The sequence below is a fragment of the Trachemys scripta genome, chromosome 2 (genome assembly GCF_013100865.1).
Source record: "Trachemys scripta elegans isolate TJP31775 chromosome 2, CAS_Tse_1.0, whole genome shotgun sequence".
Lineage (NCBI taxonomy): Eukaryota > Metazoa > Chordata > Testudines > Emydidae > Trachemys > Trachemys scripta.
Window position 1 is genome coordinate 249,357,460 of NC_048299.1, and position 18,679 is coordinate 249,376,138.

An 18,679-nucleotide genomic window follows, 5' to 3' on the forward strand; every position below is an offset into this window, starting at 1 on the left:
ATAGATGTATTGCATCATCAACTTTCTAAATATAGGACACAGTGGTGACATGAGCTAATTGTACAGTTAGGAGATAATGCACTAGTGTTAACACAATTTACTATGTAATTGCCATTGTTTCCAGTGGAGTTATTGTTTAGCTACCAACTAATAAGTATGTTATTTTGTGATAACTATGAAATTAACTAATGTCATCACTGATTTTTAGAGACTATGTTGATCTTAGACCAGGGCTTACAATCAACCTTGGCCAAAGTTGAATAGAAAAGCTCTGGAATAGATTGACCCACACATCCTGGGAATATGGCAATTAGATCTTTTGTCTTATATTAAAGACTTGAAAGAAATTACTGCCAAATTCAATCTAACCAGAAGCAAGAATGGTGGAACCTCCTTTAGTCAAGTAAGCTTTGTACATGCACATATCCATCGATTTGTATATATCTGTCAATCTTTTTATTTCCTTCTGTATTCACCACTGAAAAAAACCCATTAATTTATCCATGTAAAATACGGGAAGTACATCTTGAATTTAAAACAAAATGTTTCTTTTAATGATTTTTAGTACTCTGCTGTGTAGTGCTATAGAGCAGAGGTGGCCAACCTGCACCTGAGAAGGAGCCAGAATATACCTATGTACATTGCCAAAGAGCCACAGTAATATCTCCCATCAGCTCCACCCTGCCTGCCAGCAGCCCTGCTGATCAGCGCCTCTCCCTCCTTCCCCATGCCTCCTGCGGCATTCAGGAGGATCTGGGGGGAGGAGCGAAGGCATGGCAGGCTCAGGGAAGGGAGCAGGAAGGAGCAGGGGCCTTGGGGTAAGGAGTGAAGTAGGGGCAGGGCCTGTGACAGAGTCAGGGGTTGAGCAGTGAGCACCCCTTCCCCCCCAGCACATTGGAAAGTTGGCCCCTGCCCCGGTGCTGGTGCCTAGGCAAGGAGCCACATATTAACTTCTGAAGAGCCGCATGTGGCTCTGGAGCCACAGGTTGGCCACCCCTGCTATAGAGAATATCATAGCTGATTGTCAAAGCATACATTGCATGTACATAGTTTCTTATTGTGCTCTGACTTACAGTTTCTTAACTCATTTTTAAATTGCCTTTCTGTGATATTTTTATTATTCTAACAATGCAGTATGTTGTTTCTGGTCACTCAGGCTATGTCTACGATAGAGACGTTATGGCGGCACAGTTGTACCACTGCAGCTGTGCTGCTGTAAGTTCTCCTGTTTAGCTGCTCTGTGCTGATGAGGGAGAGCTCTCTTGCCAGCATAATTAAACTACCCCCAACAAGCAGTGGTAGCTACGTTGGTGGAAGAGTATCTCCCACTGACATAGCGCTGTCCACACTGGTGCTTCTGTCAATGAAACTTAGGTCAGTCAGGATTTTTTTCACATTCCTGACTGATAAAATTTCTACTGATAAAAGTGCTTGTGTAGATATAACCTAAGAGCTTGAACCAAAGGGCTTTCAATCAAGCCCTAATTAAGTACAAACATCATTTAAAGGAAATCTTTTTGAATTTTTGGAAAGAGATCCCAAAATGGTATAAAGAGGGAGGAGAAGTAAAAGTGATGGGACTTTACTCTCCCTTTGCTTAAGTAAACATGGGAAATTACAGAAATAAAAGAGGATGTCAGGATTTTTTGTTATACTGTGGGCTGTTGTGAAAGCTCATTTCTACTCAGAGGCAGATTTACCTTGAAAGGACAAGGACAAATAGAAACCTTTAGAAATGGTGTAAGTACTTTACTAGCTGTAGCTGCTCAATCTATTTTTATTTTGTGCAGTTGGCACACAAAATAGCAGTTAACCCAGATCCTATTGCCCTTGGCAGTATTATGGGGTGAGTATTTATGTAAGGATAACCTGCAAATTCAAGTATCTAAAATAATTAACTTAAAACAGTCTCTTTCTATAGCAGTTAAGCTTGTGTCTTTTTTCTCCACTTGTTTTTGTTAGAAACTACATATACTAAATGTTTTCTCAATGCAAGTTCTTACTGAATCCCAGACCTCATTGATTGAGGAAATGCATTGACACTAACAACAGACGCAATGAGATTTGGACATTAAACATGATATCGCTAGAAGTGTCAGAATGACCTGAGTGTCCGAAAGAGATCTTCAGCCATGTTCTATAAAGCAAAGCTGTGTCCCTGTATTCATATTTAAGTAAATATATCATTCATAAAACTTGCTAGATTGATAGCGCCTGGAGATTGATTTCCTCTCAACAGAATACTGTCCCACCAATATGCATCCACTCAACAACTAATGCTAAGAGGGTAGCATAGTGTAACCGAAGGGCCTCTTGATGCCTACTGGCAGAGGGCACAGGGATACATAGGGGTATCAGTTCATCCAAATGGGGTTATGTAAAGTCTCTAATGAAAACCTGTGGCACACTAGTCATCATAATCATTACAAGGTGTATGTATGGAAAATATGTGAAGAGTTATTTATCCATCCATCCTAAAAATTATATTCTTTGGATCTGTGAGTTAAGGCAGGACACCAAAAGGTGATCCATGTACTTTTGTCAGAGAGGAACAGACGTTTATCCCATTCTGGCTGATCATATACAGATTGAGTATTGTATGGTTAACAATCAATGCCCATTCACAGTCTGAGCAAAATGCTAATGCAATTGTGGGAGCTGCAGGAAAAAACAAAAACGGCAGGAGTTATCCTGTTTAGAAGTAAGACAATGAACTTTTGAAACAATATCTGGGATTGAAACAATAACTGAACCTCCAGGTATTTCTTCAGTCTGTGAGGACATGCTGCCAACGACATGATCGTATGAGAAGGGATCTCAGCCAGAATGGTTGAAAACACTGGGGAAAGTATTTGGAGTAAGCTATCTTTTAGGCAATCGCAGAATGCTGTTAGTTAAGTTTAGGCTCTAGAAAGCATGTTATGATTTTGTTTTATATGTAATGATTTGTTCCCGATATTCTTATTTTCTGTCACTTGAATCGGTTCTTTGAAATAAATTTACTCTTGTTTTCACTGTAAGTGCTATGTGTTAAGTGGAATGGTGATCCTAAGTTAAATCTTGCAAGCTGGCGTATTCTTTCCTGCGGGGGTAGTGAATCTGAGAGTTCTGAGTGTTTAGTGAAACAAGACTGAGCTCTCCAGAGGGATGCTCGGAGGACTCAGGGATTGATGTGTGGCTTTCGCTAACCTGTACAGAGAGGGCGAGTCATGAGGAGGCCTGGAAGGCAGTGCTTGCATTTCCAGAGACTGGTGGATTCAGGCAGCTGACCCATCGCAAGCACAAGACTTCCTCACGCTGAGAGCAGGTGGTTCCTTACAACCCTGGGAAGCATCCACAGGGATGCTTCATCCTTGTGTCAGTTGAAATCTTTGGTCTTTGCTGAGACATCCATAGAGGGTGCCAGATAGCACCAAATGTTCACTAAGAATTAGACTGCAACAACCAGCTCATGTACCAAACCATGCAGATGTCTCTTCTTTGCTGATTCCTGGTTAAATTAAGGGCAGCATATAGTTATATTACAGTGATCATGCCATTATATATAGTCAAAAGAAGAGTAATCCTTATGTCCATATTTTAAATCCCCACTACTCTAAATAGTCAGCCAGACCTTTCCCTCCTGCCAGTTTTAAATTGCATGTTTGGATATTAGTTTTGTTGAATGAACACCATGCAGTGAAAGCAGCAATCCTGCTGTGCTGGAGATTCATGTTAAGAAGCGAGAGCAAAGATCCCCAGGTATAAGTACAAAATGTCAGAGCAAAGTCCATGATGTTTCTGTGGCTATCTAGAAATACTTTGTTTCAGCAGTTTTTGTCTATAACATATTAACCTTTCTTTTCTGGGTTGCATTAGGTAAGAAAATGCTTTAAACCGACTGAGGTGCCTTTCTTCAGTAGTGCCGGATTTTCTCTCCACATCAGTTTTAGATGGTATCTGTGATCAAAGGGACATATACTGTTTGTATGCTTCCTCTGTACTTCAGAACTAGGGGTGACCTGGAGGGTGCATGACTGCCCTTCTGTGGTTGCCTGGAAACTTTGGCCCACACAAGTGTCAACTTTCTTTCATGGTTATAAAGGAAGACTGAGCCTCACAGAGAGCTTTAGTCTTAGAGAAAAAAGGTCCTTGTGTGTTTTAAAACAAGTGTCTCACCAGGAGATAATGGTAGAGCTGTGGGTTATAAATGATGCATTTTGTTCACTTCGCCTTGATAATGGCACAAGGGAAAAAAAGTTCATCGCTCTCTTATCAAAATACTGTGACATTTCTCCTTCAACTGTAAAATTTCCTATCACATTCCTCTGCTGCAACAGCAACTAAATTTACTCGATTGTAAAGACTACATAATCTCTCATCAAAAGGTATCTTTTTTTATTCTTTTTTTCCTTCCACTACCTAAATTTTAAGAGAACCACCAAGGTTGCTAAAATCAATGCCTATTTTTTTTCAATAAAATAGGTTTGTTTTTAAGGAGTTTGTTGGTTAACTAGTACCTGCTGTGTCCTATAGATTATTATTCTGGCCCAATCAAGGACAATATATCGTTTTCTGTTTCCATCTCATTAGACTGAGCACATTAATTATCAGTGCTATTAGATTTGTAATGTAGTAACTTAACAATCTTTTTAAAAGTTCCAAGGTATGTATCTGCTAAAGGCTCTAGACCAAATATTGAAAAATAAGATTTCTTTCATAAAGTCTGATTTATTTTCAGTAACTGATGATTGCTCTTTGATACAATGGGTGATATTTTTGTCTTTAGATCCAAACATGTATCTCTAAAATGTGTACAATTTATGCAGTAGATGGATGGTATATCTACTGCATAAATTGTACACATTTTAGAGATACATGTTTGGATCTAAAGACAAAAATATATCACCCATTGTATCAAGGAGCAATCATCAGTTACTGAAAATAAATCAGACTTTAAGAAAGAAATCTTATATATATATGCAATTAGCCTTTTATGTGTAAAGTGCTAAAAGTGTAATTCATCAAATGTACATTCTTTGTAAGGCTGCAGCAGAAAGGGGAATGTATTGTGCAATTACAGGCATGCTGATCAGAACCTCTGTGATCTCTATGGGCCTTTGGATCAGATCCTATATGTTTCCTCCTGATACAAACTGATCTCTTCTGCATGACACCAGCATAAATTAATGCCAAGTGTAGCTGGAATAATTTATAAGGCTATGGAAATGTACAGCCACAAGAGACTTATCTGTCTACATTATTGTACAAGCAAAAGGCAAAAACAAAGATTTCCAGTTCCAAAACTTGTGTCCTTTTGCACTTTAGGGGTATTTATTTTAATGGTGCTCAGAGGGCTCAAAAATCAATATGTAAATTCTTAAATTGCCCAACAAAATCCTTAAAATGAAAGCTCAAGCCAGCGTTTTACTCAAAATCCAAATGTCCAATATGATATGTCAAGGCAAATTATAAAAACATAAATCTGTACACTGTTAGAACTGAATAAAAATGTTAACTAGAAAGAAATAAACTGGTAATATTTATAAAACACAGAGATAGATTTCCCCCAAAAAGGAACACTTCTGGAAGAAAATCACAACTTGATGTGCAACTTGTGTTAAAAATGCTGGTGCAGAAATTCCTTATGCCATAGGCATTGTTTTCCTGAGTTCCTGGGGGTGTTTGACCCCCACTCCACCCCAGGCTCTGCCCCCACTCCATCCCTTCCTACAAGCTCCCGTCCTGCCTCTTCCTGCCCCTCCCCGACCTCTTCCTGCCCCCACTCCTCCCATTGGCTGTTCAGCACCTCCTGTACACCACTGAACAGCTGACTGCAGCAGTCAGGAGGCACTGGGTGGGAGGGGGAGAAGCTGATCCTCAGGGCTGCCAGTGGGTGCTGAGCACCGACTGTTTTTTTTTTTTTCCATGGATGCTTCAGCCCCGGAGCAACCATGGAGTCGGCTCCTATGTCAATTCCCATGACTCAAAAGTCTGTTCCTCAAACAGAACTAATACTGAAGACATGTTATGCTGCTATTAGTAAAATTGGCTATCCATAACGGAGCGCGACATATTGTAATATTTCCAGAAGTAATCCTCCAAGACATCTAGAGGGTATGTGAGATCTCTGTAGGACTCAGAGCTATGTATTCCAAAAATGAATTTATCCAGCAAAGTTATTCACACTATCTGAAACTAACCCAGTATTTGACATATACAGTGTTGTGGTAGCCATGTCAGTTCCAGGATATTAGAGAGACAAGGTGGGTGAGGTAATGTCTTTTATTGGACCAACTTCTGTTGGTGAGTTATACAGAGCTTGTCATCAGGTCTGGGAATCGTACTCAGAGTGTCACAGCTAAATACAAGGTGGGACAGATTGTTTAGCATAAGTAATTAACACATATTTCAAAGGGGCCATTCAAGATGAAATGACCCAATAACACCTCTCCAGTCATAAGGGGGAAAGGAAAAAAACCTGGGATGTGGGGGTTATGTCAGTTATAGATTGTTGTAATAAGCCATAAATCCAGTGTCTCTATTGAGCCCATGATTTTTAGTGTCTAGCAAAGTTAAGTATTTAAACTCCCAGGCTCGTATTTTGAAGGTGTTGTGCAGATTTCCTTTGAGAATGAGGACTGAGAGGTCATATATAGAGTGATCGCTTTGTGAAAAGTGATCACCTACACATGATATGGTGTTTTCTGTGTGAGTTCATTCAAGAGAGTAGTGATTGTCTGGTTTCATCCACAGAGTTGTTGTTGGGGAATTTAGGACACTTGATGCAGTACTCCATGTTTCGCAGACCCAAAGAAGAGCTCTATGTAAACTTGAAAGCTCGTCTCTCTAACCAGCAGAAGTTGGTCCAATAAAATACCACACCCACCTTGTCTCTCCAGTACCTGATGACAGAGTATAGCTACCTTCTGCACATCACATAAACACATATTTCCATTTCAACCTACACTGACCCTTCAATATTTAAGTGTCCTGTTTCAGAGTTAATTATGAAATCTAGTGGCTTATGGGGGAAATTAAGGGAGGAGGGAGTGCAGGGATAGCAACATTTTATACCATGACTATGGGTGAGGTGGGAGATATGTGACAGCTCATTCAGTGTTATGTATTTGTTTTGTCTATAATGATAACATGTTGGAAGATATGCTATTTTTGGTCATGCTCTTTCAGTATGTAGGCTTGTGGATGAACAATTTATTAGGTACAACATTGATCTCATATTTGTCAAAAAGAATGCATTGATCCCATTGGTACTGGGAATAGTAATGTATGTTTTGGGGTTTTTTGTAAAGCTAACGCTAACAACTGTTTATTTTACATTGAACAATATTACTAACTGGTTCTCACATTGCTGATGTTAGCAGTTACAGCTTTAAAATCATGAGAGATTATAGTTTTCTATTTGAATTGTAATGTTCAATGTAAAATTGTTGACACAGATAAGAGATCATTCATCTCAGTTTCCCCAACTAGGCTTGAGCTTAAAAACTTGGGATCCTTGATCTAGTGCATGAAAACATTCCCCACAAAGGTATGTTGTGAGCAGATATTGCTCATATATTTTAACATGTATTGTTAAAGAGGAATTTACAAAGAAGTGACCTGTCACAAGCCTCCCACTTTACCTACGGTCATATACATGACACAAAATTCTACAACTCCTTTTTCCACCTCAAAATCACAGCCAGTCCTGGGGATGAATTTTCCCTTTTTTTGTAAATAAAACAAGATATGTTAACCTAATCTATGTCTACAGGGTATTGTCTTCTTCAGGCTGACCAGTGCAGGAAAAAACATTAATCACTCCCCTGATACTAAAAATGTAAACTTTATCATGTTTTCTAAAGGGATGTCATAGGAAGAAGTGTTAATAATGTGAAAGTCCCAGTCCAAAGTGAAACTGCAGAATGCATCCTAGAACTGTGCCAGTTGTTGACAGCTTCACACTCTTGTAGTCTGCTGCTTGCTGATCCAGCAACACAATTTTCTGAGTCATCCTCAAGTCTGATTGCCCCGATTCAGACACTAAATCTAAATACACTATCACACTTGTGAAAAGACAGTAGCTGTAAATATGTTTCAAGGATTTGGCAGAGGAGCCGAAGTTCATAATACAATGGACAAGAAGTCAAAATGGCTTTGGCTCTCACTGGGAGGCGTAAAGCTGGAGAAGAGAACAGCAATATGTGTCACTCAGAGGAAAGAGGTGAGATTCTTTGCATGCATTGATCTACTAAGGCATAGCAAGTTTAGTCTCCCAAAATAATACCAATACACTCCAACAAAATCAGTGTATTGCTTTGATCCTTTTGAGGGATGATATAAATAGTAATAATAATGAAAAATTGCTTGAGTGTATCTGCTCTAGGGCAAAAATTCTCTTTGGAGGACTTTTACATGAGGCTAGCTGTGAAGGCCAAGTGGAAAGTATAATTATGGCAGAATATACCTTCTCATTTGCTTGGCAGAGTAAACTGCAGAAAACATATTGTACTAATTCTCCAAAGACTGCATAGGCTCCTTATTTATTTTGGGGTGTGAGTTAAGGTGTTGGCTTGGAGCTAGAAAATCCTACATGATTTCTTTCCTTATGTGCTACGATGGCAGCTGAGATTACTGTGGCACTTTTGCTGACAGTCCCTTGGTATAAAAATCATAAGGCTGTGGAAGTATACCAACAGTGGTATACTGTTGCAACTTCTGTATGCAACTTACTGTCTCCACTAGCTTTCCAGATCCCAGATCTCTTGATGTTCATAACACAGCATTAAGTCAGTCTGTTTCCTCAGGCTTTTGTATAAGGAGTTTCTTTTAGGGAATGCTATGTAGTTAATCATGGATAAATGTCTTCCAGTGGTAAATAGTTATTTTAAATAGTGTTCAATATCCAAGACTGTGTGATGGGTACTTTTATGATGGAGGAAAGGAAATAAATCTTGTTGGACAAATTGATTGCCTTTTCTGGGAGAATTACAAAATTAGTGGATGAAAGATGCAATATACTCATATTTTAGTAAAATATTTGGTAGTGTCTCATAAAATCTTACTCTCCAAACTAATTCAAGTTGCCGTGCATGTGAACACTCTCACCCAAACTGAATTTTAGCCAGGGGACTGTAAGCAAATGGAAATTTATAAACCACAATTTATTGAAATTGTGAGGAGATAATGAATTGGGTATTAGAGATGGATAGTGAACTAGTAGGTAGGGTAAACACATTAGGAAATTTGGAGATGACACAAAATTAATAAGTGTTGCAAGGACAATTGAAACAGAGGAATGATGTAAAGGGACGTACAAAGGCTGGCTAAATATCGAGGAAAAATAAATTGAGATTCATCTTGGGAAAAATACAAGCTAAGCCACTGGGGAAAAATAATGCAAAAAGAGTATCAATGTTGTAAGAGACAAGAAATTGTAATGCATTCTGACAGGGAAAAAAGCCAGTGCTATTTTGGTATGAATACAGTTGGCATAAGAATAATGTCATATCTATCAATACAACTCTGATGTGACTACACTGTATATTGCATTCTGTCACATATACCTCTTTATCTGCTATCTTTCTATCAAATATGGATACACTGGAGGGTTAAGAGAAAAGAAACAAAAGTGATTAGAGAGACTGATTTATCAGGGAAGACTGAAAGAAATATGCATACAGTAGCTTAACTAAGTAATTACTATAATGGCTAAATCTAGCCATTGCCTAAGTAATGTCTGGTCATTGTCTGCAGTATAGTCTCTAAATTAAGGCTGTGAACCCTAAAGAAGATGAAGAATCATTTAGTGTGAAAGAAAGGAGCATAATTAGGAAATATATTTGAAATTAAGAAATAAAGTAGGCCAAATATCAAGAAAAATGTTCTGCCAGTGAGATAGTAGGCTCCCTATGAAAGTGGGAGCCGCCCCTTTGTGTGAAGACCAGGCATATCCCTAGAAAATGTTCTAGGCAGCAATCTTGTATTGGCAGGTGAATGGAATAGATGACTTAATATATCTTTTCCAGGTCTAATTTCTGTGACCTTAAACACATCTGAAAGGAGAGAAGGAGGCAGTACAAAATCATGATCACCTGGACTTGAGTGCACCTCTTTGGAAATAGTGGCATAGATTGGATATTGCCTCATTACACAGCGAAGGGGAACATAGGAAGTATATTACTTACTATGTAACACTAAATAATTTATGGTTGAGACATATTTTGCATTCTTACTTGTGCAGAATCCAACACTCATGTGAGAGAGGCCAAAGTACATGTTAACTTGAGGGAGGCCTACACATCAGATTCCTCTCTCATCTGGGATTGCCAGTAAAGTGGCAGAAGTACCAAAATGGAAGGTACTGGAGAAAAACTTCTGCATTTCTGGAGAGTCAACAAAGGTGGACCAGGTAATTACTCACAAATGTCTATATAATGTCAGTATTGTGTTGTTGAATGCATGTAATGTGACCTTCTTGTACATGGAAATATAATCATTGGCTGTTCCATTTCACAGGACATGATACCATCAACATGTGCAAACTGAAGGTGAGGATTGTAGGTAAGTGCCCATAGCATGCCTCAGGGATCGTATGACACCAACAATGGGTCTAATTTAAAAGTTCATTCCAATTCTAGATATATTACTGGTTTTAGCAGTTTTCCCCATTTTTAGTGCTGAAACTGTAAATATCTCTTAAACTGGAACAGATGTAAGTGTGCCACTGTACAAAGCTTACATAGGCCTCTAAAGGGGACAGTGCAGACTGTGGAGAGTTATTCAGAGGTTTCAGGCCAGAAGGGACCGTTGTGATCATCTAGTCTGACCTCCTGTATAATACAGGTCATAGAACTTACCCAAAATAATTCCTTGAGTATATCTTTTAGAAAAACAATCAATCTTGATTTAAAACTTGTCAGTGATGGAGAATCCACAATGGCCCTTGGTAATGGTTAATTAATAGACACCAGCCAATACCCCATCTTTATCTGTTAGGACATTGATCCATAAGCATTCAAGATCATTTTCTTCTGAGTTGTCAGTGACTCGAAAACAAGGAATGCCATTTTTGATGTAGAGTGCCACTCCCCTCCCCTTTTCCCCATTTGAACCTTCCTTAATAGATTATAACCATTGATTTTGACATTCCTATTGTGTGAATCATCCTACCAGGTTTCAGTCATACCAACAAGATCAAATTTTATCCTCATAAATGAGCAATTCTAGTTCTTCTTGTCTGTTATCTTGTTTCCTATCATCAGTGTACAGGGATTTCAAGAATTTATTCTCTTCGTGTCCTTTGGTTCCTTGATTAATTTTGTTCCCTACATCTTGATTTTGTGCTGAATGCTCATATATTCCCTATTTTTACCCTCTTATTTTGCTATTACTTAACCCCCTCCCGACTACTCTAGCCAGCCTGTCCCTGAGGAGATTGTTCCCCCTCCTACTGAGGTGGAGGCCATCAAAACTATACAGCATCCTCTCCCCATAGAAAGTGAACTGATGTTTTACAGAATCAAAACTCTCCTCACTCCACCACTTACCTAGCCAGTGATTAACTTTCAGAATCTTTGGTCTTGTATCTCCCTTCACTTGTGAGACAGGAACGATTTCAGACAAAATCACTTGGACATTCTTCTTCAGAATGCTTCCAAGTTCTCTGGCAGACATCTACTGTCTGCAAGATATCCCATGACACAGTATCATTGTGCTTATGTGGATGATCACCAGTGGATCCTTGCCTGTTGTCTTCAGAAGCCTATCTAATCTTAGAGTGATGTCTCAGGTCTTGGCTCCAGGAAGGCAGAACACTGTCTTGTTTGCCTGTCCCTTGCAGAATTTTCTTTCAATTATTTTGAGTATTACCTCATGATCACTCTCACTGTGTCTATTCCCATTTCTGTAGTAATGTTAAGAGGAGACATGAAGGCTGGTCTGATCTGACAGGATTGCATACTCCAACATGACTTCTCCCTCCTCCAAGCCAATAGCACATGGATGTGAAAAGAAACTTGACAAGATACCTTGGGTCTGATCCATCACTGTGTTGTTACAGTTTTCTGTGGATGTAAGTCTGAAGAAATACAGTGGTGAATCAGGCTCACTATCTCTAAAGGAGGCTGAATGCTAGGGAAAATGGCTAGGCCACTAGGGAATGGGGTAGAAATAAAAGAAGCATATATGACAAACTAATAGTGGCCTTAAAAATTGTAAAACCTGTTTCTGTGCCAAAAACATTCTGTGCCACTTGGAGCCGCTGACAGATCTGGCCCTAAGAAACACCAATGTAAATTTGGAGTAATTCCACAGACATCACACTGAAGCTGAATCTGGCCCTTACAATTTAAATATTCTTCAAAAACATATTTGTTTCTAAAACAAATCAGTCCCATTGGTTACTTCCCTCCATTCAATGTGAGGTAGGCTTACAGTCTGAGGCCCTAATGTAGAAAATGGAATGTAATTTAAACTACAGATTATTACTAATTCCCTTCATTTTTTCCTTTGCAGAGCCTGTAAATATGTTCCCTAGGTGTTCCAGAGAAAATTGCTGCAGATGCTGGTGAACACTTAGGGTTTTATAATTTAAAGAAGAATATTGTAACTGTTGGTGTTAATTTCTATCTGCATGAAATGTGCTATCCTTGAACTAATCTTTACGGCTTCTTACCCCGTTCTCCAAATGGCTTGTCAAAACTCTCCTCTGCTGTAAGCCCTACAAGAATTTAGCAAACTAATGAGGGCTAGATTGGGGGTGATTGTGTTCAGGATAGCTGATATTTATTGATTTTTTTTAAAAAATACTGTGAAATGATTCCAAGCAACTATCAAGTTGTACATGTATGACCTAGTCCAAACCTATTGAAGTCAATAGGAGTCTTAACATTGACTTTGATGTGTTTTGGATTAGCTTCATATTTAACTTTTATATAGCGGTGTGATCTTAATTCTGTCACCTTCATGCTCCTCCCACCCTCTTTTCCTTCCATTGTTTTGTAGCCTTCACTTGTGATTCTTGTCTTAATTTTGACTGAAAGCTATTTGGGGCAGGGTCTTCCTATTTCTTCTTCTGTGCACCTGGCCCATCAGGGTAATCCACTGGCGGGCTGCGAGACAGTTTGTTTACATTGACTGTCCACAGGCACGCCCGCCTGCAGCTCCCAGTGGCCACGGTTCGCTGTTCCCAGCCCATGGGAGCTGCAGAAAGTAGCAGTGGTGACTGCAGATGGTCAATGTGAACAATCTGTCTTGCGGCCTGCCAGTGGATTACCCGGACGGGCCGCAGGTTGCCCAGCACTGGTGTAGATTATCTAGAAATGTCAGTTTAGTAACCAAAATGTTCCTCATGAAGTACTAATGCATGAAACACTAATGGAAATAGCCACCTGTTTGCCTTTATATGTTTAAAAAAAGTTTCTTTGTTAAATAAAATGATAAAAATGTTTGGTGTGACAGGTTGTGTTCTTTGAGTTGTGTTCACAGTCTGCTTACAATTTTGTCAGTTGTTTTGGCCCACAGTGATCATGAAAGGTTCTGAATCCACACCTCTGGATGCCAAACTTGTCTATTAGCCTATGCTAATAAGTTTAACATTCTATGAGTTTTATATTAGAGTTATGCCTTCTGGCCATCACCGCTCTATATGAATCCTAATAAAACTGACACCAAATGGTCATGTCTACACATATGCAGGGGATTAAGTAGGCATGTACCCACCCATACTTTTTGTCATGGTCAAAGAGTGTTTGTACATATCTTCACATTCTTCTTTGTGTTTGCTATGAGCCCACAAAATGATGGGTTACTAGCCATTTGGCGTAAACAAACACACGAATGTACTTCCCAGTCTGTTACAAATGGTTTCTGGGCAGAGAGTTGCAACTATGTTTTTCATAATATTTCTGACAATTCTGACAAGCTCTGAGATACACAAATATTTTGAGCCCAATTTTAGCCATCAAAATCAAATACCTATTTAAATACAAATATCCAGGAGCCATATCTGGTGAGATGATACCTACTCTGGAAGTACAGCATCAACGAACAGTTTTGGCGTGTCATCTCCCAGTGCATCTAACATTCACTTTGTATCATTTGGACACAAAAATGAACAACACACATGAATGGATCAGCCATATTTTAATCTCTAACTTTTTCATCAAGATTGATATCAATGAAGTGTAGCATGTGCAAAAAAATACACCTTGGCATACTGTTTGAGGACTTGCATAATATTGGAGCAAAGTCTGAAGGAAACAATAAATATGTGAATGATACTGAGGACACATGGGAAAAGTTTCCAATATGTTACTCTACAACTGGCAATCTTCCCTCAAAGTGAGTAATGAATGTAGATGGGTCAACTGCCCCTAGCACTAAATTAGGAGGCTCTGAACAGCTACAGGGCTTCCCAATTTACGATGCATGAATAATCTCACTCCAAGTATCATGCGCCTCCAAGGATTCCATATGTCCTGTACAATAGTGGAACTATAAAACCAGTTCACAAAAGAAAATGTTGGCAACTTGTCTAACAAATGTCCTCATGAGTTTTTTTTTTTTTTTTTTTTTTTTAGCTCACTCTTACCTGCTCACCTTTCAGATTGTGTTCAGTAGCCCATGAAAGGTAGAGATGGCTGCATGTTTGTTTAATTTAGCTTTCTCTGGCTGAGTACAAAGCAGTTTTAGAGAAAATTGAGAAAACATGTTTCTTAATGTAAATTATAGTCACTCTCTTATATCATCAATGCAGTATCAATTTCTTCCCATATAATCAAAATTGTATAATTGTCACATTGTTAAGGTATAGGTTTGAGAAGTGTAAAATTGGATAAACCATTCCAGTGACCCATATCAATCACAACTAGGCCAAAGTAAATGCCATACATAATGCACTAGTCAAAAAAGAAAGGTGAGGCATGTTGGATCATAGTGTTACAAGATGCAACAACTCTATCTTCCATCTCTCATTCCAGCTGCTCTTCAAGTTATTATCTGAACAAAATCAGGGTGTTGAAAATGTTGGGAATCTCACTATATTGTAGGCAGATCCCTCAGCACCTCTTTTATGTTTCTGTCAGAACTACATCTTGGCTGTATTGCCCCTCATCAGAATATGAATGAATAAATGAATGAATGGGTGCAGAAGCAAATAAGCATTGCTCATAAAACTGTATAGCCCTTCTGAATGATTGTCTAAATCACATAATTTCTAAAGAGTATAAATACATCACCTCAGCATGGTACCCTGCAGCGTCTTGACCAAACATCCATTTCAGGCACCAAGGGTGTATGTTCTAAATGCCGTATCTCTTGTTTACTTTTAGTTAGTGATAAAATATTCTTGTTTGCACATACTGCTCTGCTCTGGCTCACACGAACAGAGAATGATTCTTGGAAAAACTTGGCAATAGAAGTTCACTTTCCACTTATTGGCATCCACTGTCTGAATGTGTTGCATGTTTTAGACATTAAATTTGTTGATGTCCTGTATTGTTGAATAATAGTTTGCAAGAACAATATGGATAACTCATCTCACCAGCATATTTGAGTGTCATCACATCACATACATTTTTGTGGCATGTGTATTGATAAATTCGGGTAGCATGACATTGACATCCCAGACTAACATATATGGCCTTCTGTCTTCTGATGCCCATCCAAGTCCATCCACTTGTCTTAATCTGTTCATATTGTTAACATCACAAGGATGTCATACAAAACAAATTTTTTATTCTAACTGTTCTTTATGTACAGTGCAAGATATAATGTACTTTTTTATTGCCATTCTAAGGATGGTATCATATCTCTCAGTGAAATAATTGTTTTGCTAGACAGAGGTATCTTTGTTGTGTAACTCTTTTAAATTCTGCACTACTTATTCCAGGCTTTCTTGGTTTAGGACAGATGTGATGTACTATGCCTCTTCCCCCATGAAAACACAGCTTTATGCGTACAGAACATATATTGTTGATATGATAGTACTATATTATAGGATATAGGTAATGCCAAAGACAGAAAAAAATATTTTTCAGAATCCTCTGTAAATGCAAAAAATGTGAACAACTAAAGAGAAATGTCTGACAGTACTGAATCTTGAATGCACAACTTTGGTATTGATTGGATGCCTCCTCCTACTTGCATGTTACTTGGAATTGGTGTTGATTTTCTGTCAGACGTGTGAAAATGTAGAAGAGATGTTGGCCGTGAGGTCCAATGGCAGAGCAGTCATTTTGTTGCATGTGTTGTCATTGTTTTTTTGTCAGGAGATTTTTAAATGGATTATTCTAAAAACAGGCAATGGATAGCCCTTTATAGGATCTACGCTGGGAAGCAAGATAAAATACATTCTTACCCTGAAATGACAGCAAGAGTTGGCTTTAGCTCAACTGAAAATAATGCTGGTTGGATATTCTTAGGTCCAGGTGTCCGTACTAGGATTAGGAGTGACCTCAAAATTTAGGCTTCTAATATGTTTCAGTAGCAGGAAATATGTGTTTTGTGTGGGGGCAATGTTTTTTCTCATTCGGGTTACATGTAACATTTTACAGCAATTACACTGCAAGTTCACCATATAGTTATGATATAGAATGTTATTGTTCACCATTTTGTTAATGCCACTGAGTCAAAAGGAAAGCACTTCATAAGCTGTTCTAGATAATATAGCATATCTACACATGAACATAAACATAAGTGCTGTTTGATTACTGGATGACTCCTAAAACTATGGAATGAAGGCAATGATTGAAACTATTAGTTTATATGAAAATGATACTGATTCTGTTTTTTTTTAATAGAACACTACTAGCATGGCTATCTTTTCATTATGTTCACATAATATGAGACTGATTGCTGCTTGGTCACACTGAAAAAATGATGTAAGATATGTTTACAAAGCATAATCAAAACTCCATTGTAAGACTAGTTGCCAGAGGATAAATCAGATATAGTGCACTTGATGTGGGCATCTCTCCTGGAATGTCAGGATGTATTTTTTTATTACATGTGTTACAGTAGCATCTAAAATCCATTGAGAATGGGTTCCCATTGTGCTAGACACTATACATATACATAATAGGAAACACTTCCTACCACAAAACACATACAGTCTAAATAGATAAAGTAGATGAAGGATGGGAGAAAGAGTGTTATTACTTCCATTTTACTGAGTGGAGACAGAGAGATTAAGAGATTTACCGGAGGTGATATAGGAAGTAGAGTTCGAGCCAACATACTGAACCCAGGTCACCCAAGTCCTAGTATAGTATGTTAGCCACCAGACCAGCCTTCCTCTGAGATGTATATCTGTCTCTTCTCTCAGATACTCCCTTGAAACTTGTGACAAAGTATTATGTATTATGTGGCAACCAACAAAGGTTTGGGTTATTTTTATTTATTTATTTGCATTTCTATGCTACCTTTGTAATAAGTCTATTATTTGATCTGATTTGTGAAATTAGCCTATTTCTATTAAACATCATAAGCAGAAAACATCACAAACACATGACCATATTTGGTAGATGAAGAATTTAATTTATAAGATCCCTGTAATCTCATATATACATTCTTTCCATTATGGATAGATTGTATAATTACCGGTAATCCCCAAAAGTTTCTGTGCATGTATACGTGTGTGTATGTGTGTGTGTGTTTTGTGGAATGAATAGTTTTCTCATTTGTGCTACATTTATGTTGCATATATAGATGCATAGAGATTTTGGAGTATTAATTATACAATCTATCTATAATTTGGAGTCCTTTACTGACCAAGGAAATTAGATTTGGCCTAAGATTCAAAGTATTTATTGACCAATCAATATTTTGTTTAGTAAATACGCAACAAGAGGGCATAAGTTTAAAAGTGTACCCAGGATTAGAATATCTAATATTTTCTTACGGTATCGTAAGTATGAAGGGAATATAAAGCTCTTATTCAAATAGTATTAATTATGAAATTATTCTCCAAGGTGTGAGTCTTAATGTTTGGATGCATTATTCATTATGCTTCCTTTCTTCCTTTGACTATTTAGCTCTGTACAATGTTTGTGAACATGAAATTTCCATTTACTTCATTATCATCATAAGGCCCTCAGTTTAACTTAAGAGACATGACTTACTGTTACTCTGCATTTTTCCTAGTTACAGTTTTGTGAGACTAACCTACAATATCAGATCCATAGTTAAATCATTGCTCCATATCTCCACATTTTGATGCTACTCTCAGTTATCAGTGCAGAAAACACTCTTCTATCCCCACCTTTCTTCGGTATCCATATTATTCACCATTAAACTTTCATTAACCTTTCTGTTATAATGTATCTTTAGTTTATTGCGTTGGTATTACTATTTTTCAAATGCCATCAGTGTGCTTGGCACTGTAACAAACAAATGAGACTTGGTCGCTACCTCCATGAGCTTTCAGTGTAGTTCAGACACAATAGTGCAAGGTATGCTGACATTACTTGGAGATAGTTCGGGACTCTTTCTTCAAAGGATTCAAACCAGAAATCTATTTTGAAAAGGGGTTTGAAGTAAGGGAGGCTTTTGTCTGTTTGGCCAAACAACTGATTACATTCCAAATACAATCATTTTCACAAATTTTCTTAAGCTTCTGCTCTTGGCAAGAAGGCTGGGGCTTTGCTTCTTTTCTTCCCCAGATGAGGACCTTGCCATGGTTGTCCACACCTTCTTC

The 18,679-nt window shown here is 38.2% G+C and overlaps 1 protein-coding gene and 1 long non-coding RNA gene across 7 annotated transcripts in view; both read left to right on the forward strand.

Annotated features, from left to right (window-relative positions):
- Nucleotides 1–18,679, forward strand: part of ZFPM2 (zinc finger protein, FOG family member 2) — a 437,522-nt gene that overhangs the window by 186,872 nt on the left and 231,971 nt on the right. The window lies entirely within an intron of this gene.
- LOC117873744 lies at nucleotides 6,597–13,119 on the forward strand. Its single transcript, XR_004644800.1, has 4 exons — nucleotides 6,597–8,206; nucleotides 10,226–10,393; nucleotides 10,501–10,545; nucleotides 12,499–13,119. It is a non-coding gene; the product is annotated as an uncharacterized LOC117873744 (long non-coding RNA).